The sequence below is a fragment of the Montipora capricornis genome, chromosome 3 (assembly GCF_036669925.1).
Source record: "Montipora capricornis isolate CH-2021 chromosome 3, ASM3666992v2, whole genome shotgun sequence".
NCBI classification, from domain to species: Eukaryota; Metazoa; Cnidaria; class Anthozoa; order Scleractinia; family Acroporidae; genus Montipora; species Montipora capricornis.
This window is the reverse complement of record NC_090885.1, coordinates 62,070,846-62,079,269: the sequence shown is the minus strand read 5'-3', so window position 1 is coordinate 62,079,269 and position 8,424 is coordinate 62,070,846. Positions and strand designations below refer to the sequence as shown.

The window sequence follows — 8,424 nt, the reverse complement described above, 5'->3', positions numbered from 1 at the left end:
TCATCATTATGTTATGGTCGCTCACATGAGTTGGTACATTCACATGCCGCTTCAGTCCCATTGACGCTAGTAAATCCAAAAATGCTCTTGCATCAGGGTCGTCTTCGACATCCACACGGAAATTATAGTCTCCAGTTAGAATAAGAGACTCCGGGGATAGAATAATTGTCTCAAGATAAGAACCAAACTCCTCTAAAAACACACGAGGCGTGATGGGGTGTGCTTCAGAATACGGCGGGCGATAAACAACAACTAGCTTAGCCCTTAGTGAGCTAAAACTAACTTGCCACTCTGAATACTCAAAAGACGATTTCTCCCCTGCAGCAATCTCTAGGTACGTTATTTTGTACTGGTTGTAGAGAAGAAGTTGGACTAAGGAAGACAATTATTCAGCAGCGCATAAAATCATCGAGGCATAGTAGGGGGAAGGAGAAATTAGCAGTTAAAAAGAGAGGGAACAGGATATTGCAAATGTGCTCAAAGGATACGACAACGAAAATCATCCAAAAGGTGAAACCCTAAGAATGGTCCAACGTGTTTACAGGTTCAAAGTAGTACGCACTTTCCTGAAAGCTGGCGTTGCCATCAATAAGATAGATCAATTTAGAGAGATTTTTGAAGAACAAGGCTATTCGCTGTCACACAGCTCAAATCTCTCGAGCATGATTGATGTAATAAACAAAGAAGAGAAGGACAAAGTGAAAAGGGAAATAGCTGGAAGGAATGTGTCCATTATCTTTGATGGCACAACACACTTTGCAGAAGCTTTGAACATCATTCTTAGATTTGTGTCTGATGACTGGAAGATTGAACGGCGCTTAGTCAAATTGTCGCTTGTGGCAAACTCAGTGACTGGTGAAGAGCTTGCACAGCAGCTACTGTCATGCTTATCCACACATTTGGGCATCAATTCGGCTCTTCTTTTGGCAGCCATGAGAGACAGGGCTTCAGTTAATGATGTGGCTATTCGAACTCTAAAAATACTTTACCCAAATCTAGTTGACATAGGATGCTTCAGTCACACTCTAGATCATGTAGGAGAGAAAATGGAAACACCCATTTTGGATCAGTTCTTGAAGGTTTGGATAAGTCTTTTTGCTCACAGTCCACAAAGCAGAATTGCATTCAAAGCACTAACAGGACAAAGCCCCAAAACCCACTCTCCTACTAGGTGGTGGTCACAATTTGAACTTATCAAACAAGTCCATGATTTGTTTGGTGACATACCTGACTTTCTTGACACAGCTGATTTGCCAGTAGTTACCAGGAGGAAGCTGCTTGACATTTGTGGTCAACCACAGCAGCAGGCTCTTTTGAAAATAGAGCTTGCAGCCACAATAGCTGCAATGGAACCTTTTCTCAAGGCAACATACAATCTGGAAGGGGATGGACCCCTGGCATTACGAGTATATCAAGAACTAAGAACTGTGGAGTCCAGCATAGCTAATGCCTATTACCCTAATATCACTGCCGTGTCCCGCTTGCTCTCACAAGGAAACGTTCCCGTGCAACAGCAGTGGGTTAACTATGCTATGCAGTGTATTCGGCCAGCATATCAATATTACCAAGACAAATTTATTCATGGTCCACTTCAGGCACTGGTCATGATTTTCAAATCATGTAGCCTTTTTGACCCAATCAAAGTGAAAGAGATGCAACCTGATGCTGCTGCTGTCAACACACTTCGCTGTGTTCCCTTTTTCGATACAGTCGATACAGTCGATATGTCATTCTACCTCTTCAGCATGAGCTTGCAGCTTATCAAGCTCTGACTGATGACGTTGCGGGAGAGATAAATGTGCCGTGGAATGGCGGAGTCAGCATACCGAAGAAATACCGAATTGGGCAAGTGCATGTACGCAGATGCTCTTGTTGCAACTATCATCAGCTGCATCTGAAAGGGCTTTTTCACTTCTCCAGAATTTCTTCAACAATCGACAAGAACAAGCATTAGAAGATTACACGAAACGTCACTAATTTTGCAGTACAACAACAAACTTTGTAGGGATAGTCAACTACTCTCTGTTCTTAGCCTCGTAGATGATTTCGAGGATTATGTATTTTTGGCTGTATTTATGAACTTGTATACGTTGTTGTTAATTGCAACATTTGTACGTTTTTGTAAGTGTTAACAGTTAACACCATGTTAAAAATATTGAAATTAATTTTAAAAAACCGTTTGTATAATGAGCATTATCCGAGCATTTTAGTGACTTTTTTTGGGGAGACCGAGCATTTTAGTGGGAGAATTGGAGCATTAAGGTGGAGCATTTTAGTGGGGAAACAAAAGCATAATTTACAAAAGCCTGCTCTGTCACGGCAGGTACAAAACGCAGGTCACAGGGCACAAGGCACAGGTCACAGGTCATTATTTAACCTATACAGAAAGTATCCTAAACATTCATAAATGCTAGCCTTAGGCCTAATTAGGCCTAAAGAAAAGTTTTTAGGCATAAGGTTCGCTTTTATGACTGTTTAGGAATACTTTCTGTATAGAGAAAACAATGACCTGTGACATGTGACCTGTGCCCTGTGCCCTGTGCCCTGTGACCTGTGACCTGCGTTTTGTACCTGCCGGCTCTGTGATGACCGCGAAATGTCATGGTAAAACTATTGTCGTGAAAAAGCTCCTCGAGCAACATGAAAGAGATCTGAGTCTTTTCTACAAAGAAGCAAACATTCTTCAGTTATTAGATTCGAGATTTGGAGGGGGTCTTAGGTCTTAGTTTTCGAGATTTGAAGGGGGTCTTAGGTCTTAGTTTTTGAGATTTAGAGGGGGTCTTAGGACATGGTTTTTGGAGATTTGGAAGGTGTCTTAGGTCTTAGTTTTCGAGATTTGGAGGGGGTCTTAGGTCTTAGTTTTTGGAGATTTGGAAGGCGTCTTAGGTCTTAGTTTTCGAGATTTGGAGGGGGTCTTAGGTCTTAGTTTTCGAGATTTAGGTCTTAGATCTTGGGCGATATGGATGGCTTTATTTGTATACGAGAGATACGGCATTCACCTGTTCGTCGAACGCAAATATTTCATGAGTCGCCTAAATTATAGAATGCAGGGCCACTTATTTCCATATCACTGAATAACAATAGTGCTTATTGTTATGTGTTTCGTTCTTCAAAAGCTTCCGATAATTTGCATATGGATTGCCCTGTGATGGCCCTGAATTCTATAATCGCTCCCATGAGTCTCTGAAGTAGTGTGTTCATGCCTGAGGCGCGTTGACTATAACACATTTTGGCAGTTGATTGCAAAAGATTTGGTGCCTGAGAAACTCATATGCTCAAATGCACCCAATTGTAATGCGTCACAAGCCTTAACCTGCAAAATGTTTACTTCAGTGATTCTTAACTCTGTCAATCACCGCCCCCTCCTTCCCCGTGATAACTTGGGGCCATGTCCAGCTTTGTCTGCTGACTGGGAAATACACAAACCACAGTAAATGACATTATCCATCAAACGGAACAGTGAAAATTTCGGGTGCTTGCCATTATGCCTGACCATTAGGTCGGAGACCGGTGGAACTAACCAAGGAAAAATGGAACGACATTTAGGTCAATTTCCAACCGGACCGAAGCGTTCCATTTACGTTTAGACAGAAATTTTGGTTACATCACAGTGAAATAGGACTGGAAACGAGAATTTTTGTAAATAGAACGGCACGTTCCCGCCGGACCACACCGACCGGTCAAAGAGGACCACCTCTGGAGGTTCAAATATTCCGGTCGGACCGAACCGAAACGGATCTTTCCATTTGACGTCAGCCCAAAATTTCCGGAAATTTTGGCTTAAAGATAAAAAAAAAAACCCTTCCTTACCTTTTGCTAAATTTTCCATTTTCCAGTCTCTCGTCAGCCGAAAGCAATTGCAAATGATAAGCGCCATCCTGTTGGGCTGGCCGGGTTTGCTGATTTTGGAAAAACTGTTACCATTATTCACCGGTCATCCCAACCGGTTTATTCTGACAAAAAAACTGGAAGTCCAAACACGTTCTCCCCTAACCGTTTTCTCGTCTGCAGCTTGGGATTCTACGGAATCTTTACTCGACATTTATCACTATAACAATGACAAAATGTATTACATTTACTGTAGTGCTAATCATCAACGTTTATCTGACTGAACTCCCACACAAGTACGCATTGCGGACGTATTTTTCTTTTAAGGAGTTAACGTTGGTATCGGCGTCTTTTTAACAAGAACTCAATTTAAAACGTAACCACACTAAGCAATGATCAACAACCACTTGTGCTCAGCGAGAAAGCCAAAAACCTGCGCAGCAGCCTTAAAGATAAAGCCATCAACGCTACCTATAAGTCCAGGTAACAACTGAGCAGACTTTTTGGAAGCATCTTTCAACAAATTGGTAGTACAATGTTAAAGTATCACGTAGGGAGTTCCAAATCTTAAAAGCAAAGTACCGAAAGGAGTTAAGACCATTGGTAGCAGTAACAGGTTTACCTGGCAATAAAATAATAGTTCTTCTAAAAACGTATTCGGACTGACGCAAAGTAATCATGTCTTTAAGATACTTAGAAAAACTGTCATAGTTCTGACATTTATAGATGGTGATTAACATACATGTGTTTTGAATCCTTTAGTTATACAGATTTGTCCCTATTACAATGAAACGGATCAAGAAAAACACTGAATTAAAGGCGAGGAAGTCTCAAGAAGCCATGGAGGCTTATAATAAGGAGGACTCCCTCTTTAATTACAGTAGAGTTTAACTAAAAACGGGGACAAGAGAGACAAAGAAAATACAAAAAAGCGATAAAAAACGTTGGGAGTAATGTTATGAAACTAATATGATGTACGGATAGTGTTGATCATATTTCACATTTTCAGTACCATGGAATGGTTGTATTTCAATATTGGATCAGGTCTCTCATTTATTAGTTATCTTGTGTTCTCCTTATTTCTTTGCTGAACGGTCTTATGATATCTTTTGCGCTTATTTTCTTTTTTATCTGGTGCCTCACCACGTAATTGTCCCAATAGACCTTATTCGCGATGGCCACCATGTTGGATTTGCTATTATCATGCAAATTAGCTACACACTTCTTAGGGGGCAAACAACACAAGTTCGAGAGGTTATAACGAACACCTTAGCCACACAGATGATTTGTTTCACGCTCATTGAATGTTTATCACCTAAGCAGTAAAATACAATCATTACACAAGTTACTTCGACGTTTTTGTAGTGAAAAATGAGCAGATAACGAAGTAGAAAGTCAAAATGTCAAAGGCAATCAAAACATAAAAAATTTTTATAAAAGGTACTTAATTCTAAATACTAAATGGACTTTTTGCAATGTTATTTCAATATTTCGTTGAGCCGATTTTTCGCAATTTGCTTTTTTTTCAATGTTTGCCCCCCAGCATAACGCATGGCTAATTTGCATGACAATATGAAAACCAACATGGCGGCTATCGTGAATAAGGCCTATTGCTTAAGTAAATTAAAATCACGTTCTTTTTTTGAGTGGTGAAGCTCTTCAAAATCTTTGTTGAACCATTTGATTCATTTGTGCAACAAAATTATCTTGTGGTTGGGCAGCCATTCCTATATGACTATTTAAGTTTTAATGATTCATTTCATATACCATTTCATCATTATTTAAGTTTTCTCCAGTATAGGTCGCTTCGCTTACAAAGCAGTGCGGTCATATTTCCTGTCTCAAGTTGGGTGGTCCTCCTCAAGTAGTAGTATAGGGTGGGTTAGCAATTTTATCAGTTTTGAACAATTTTTTGACCCGCCGAACGCTCGTGAGGCGGGTCCCTGAAAGATTGTTCAAAACTGACAAAATTCTGACCTACCTTGTACTACTCAGATCATTTATGCGCGAGATCAAATGACTGTAAATAAAAAAAGCTCAAGGTACACCACGTACTTACTTTCTCGATGTGCAAGGAAAGAATAAAGGGTACTATAGTTCGATCACACAACCGAAAATAACTTATTACACCCAGCAACCCGCTTACTATTATTCAACACCTTGCAGTATTCCTCTTTACAACCTTTTGAACAGGAATAATGAATCTGGCTGCGAATAAATTAATGGATAAGCAATATTTTTACTGGCGAATCATTTGGATGCGTCATTCGCAACTGATCATGAGTGAGAGTGATCACTTCAAAAAATAAACATAAAGAAATTCTGACATAGTAACTAACTTGATCCAAAGTAAAGAGAAAACAACAGAAACTCAAAAGTCATCAGCCCTGGTTTATCACACATAAATTACTTATTCGTGTTGTTAAGAAATGAGTAACGTTGAGCAAATTACCAAATGGATGCTAATCAATGCGAGGTCCTCGACGACAAGAAATGACTGCAAAATTTTATGATTGATTGTGGTTAATATGCATTATCGAATCTTATACGAAAACGTTTAACTTTCATTTATGCCTAGTATGCAAAAAGAGTAGAAATGGAGCGGAAAGCTGAAAATTTCTCAGGAGAAGTAACAAATGGAGCAGGAACAAGGAGAAGAAGTCATTTCACATTGGAGCAAACTACGCAACTGATCAGTGAAGCAGTTCAAGTTGAACTCGGATCGAGATAAAATGACCGTTCCATTGCTCCGAACAACTCAAGTGATGGTTTCGTTCGGCGAGGTTCAAAGTTTTAATGAGAACGCATACATACGAGCATCTGGTCTTGCTTCACTTTAAGTAAGACTTTAAAGACAGCAGACATTAAGGGTATGTTATGGTTATTAAAACTGATTGAATGCATTCTTAATCGTCATTTGCTTTGTGCGGACCCCCTCCATTTTGAATCTAAGTGTATTCAGAAAAAAAATAAAACCTCTGTTCAGGAACAAGTCAAGATGCCTCATTTACTTTCTCGATGTGTAAGGAAAGAATGGAGGGCAGTATATAGTTCCATCACACAAGAAACAAATTATTTATTACACCCCTCAAGCTACTGAAATAATTACCTTGCAATGTTCCTTGAGTCGTTACAAGCTCTTAAGCAGAAATAATGAATTGATGGATAAGCAACATTGGTTAATTGTTTGCGTGTCAGTGCGTACGTAATTCACAACCAGCAGAACCTTCTGAATAAATGCAAACAAATAGATAAAAAAGCCTGATGCGTACCGACATAGTTGTGACGGTATTGAGTGTCACACCACAACACCGCTTGTGATTATCATGTGATTATTTAGTGATCTCTTGAGCTGTAACACGACACCAGAAAAAAGTGTAGTCTGAGCCATGTAGATATAGTTGTGTTCATTAACAGGATAATTTTTCTGCCCAAATGTGAAGTGCGTCAGATGGATAATATTCAGCTAATGGGGATATTGAAGTTTATATCCTCCTCTGTTTGTGAACCAGTTTAAACGTTCTGTGAAGTGATGATCATCTTTTTATCTCATTAGGCCATCCCCTTTTTTTTTCTCCGTTTAGCGTCGTCCGACTGACCCAAATTTTTGGCATTTTCAAAATATATATAAAAAGCGGTAACGACGTTTTTAAACCATTTTTATGTCGCATAGGAGTTTCGGTGGTGGATCCTTTTTCCAACACAGTCTTCATTTTGCAACAATATCCACCAACTCTTCCGCCATATTGATTTTGGGTTCACGTTTTGTTGTTTTCCTGGCTCCACAGCTATGATGCTGGGGTACCAGGCCTCCGATTCCGAGACTGCTTATGATTTTTTTTTTTTTTTTTTAGGTTTTTTTTTCTTTTTTCAATCCGACCGACCGATGCAATATCAGGAAACGCATTCGACGCTAAACGAAAGAAAAAGGATGTCCTTATCTCGGTTAGTTTTATCATTGTGAACACCTACCATGGGTGGCACAAATTGTAAGATTAATAAATCGAAAGTGGTTCAGCGTTGTCTGTACGTACTCTTATCGACAAAGATATTCGCCATCACAGTGGAAGAAATTTGTTGTGTGCGCCTCGTGAGTCCACAACATTTTGACCACTGTGATGACGAATATCTTTGTCCATAAGAGTACAGATAACGCTGAACCACTTTCGATTTGTTTTTTACCACAATATTCAACGCCAAAAGAAGTTTTTATTTCAGAGCGTGACCAAAATCATGACACGAAGAAAGAGCAAGCGGTGTCTGTAACTTTCTCGCAATATGATTGGTTTATTTCCCAGAATGGGCGTTCCTGATTGGCTATTACATTGCGTGAGAAATGGACGCGTAGAGCGTTGTCTAGACTCTTACCGACAACTGCAAATTAGCCAATCAGGTTGGGAGATTACAAGCAATTGTGGTAAAAATAATTTTTGAAGTTTTCAAAAATACTTTTCCTGCGTATTGGCGGTAACTGATACAAATCTCCTACAGCTAATATGTAACGAGTAGTACGCAAGAGACTGGGCCAAGCCCGATGCAGACTATTAGGGGATGAGAGAATCCCGTGTGCGAAGAGAGAAAGAATATTTTGATGTT

The 8,424-nt window shown here is 39.6% G+C and overlaps 1 pseudogene; it reads right to left on the bottom strand.

Annotated features, from left to right (window-relative positions):
• Positions 1-7,930, bottom strand: part of LOC138041542 (tetratricopeptide repeat protein 28-like) — a 30,949-nt pseudogene extending 23,019 nt beyond the window's left edge.
• Between the last annotated feature and the right edge of the window lie 494 nt (positions 7,931-8,424).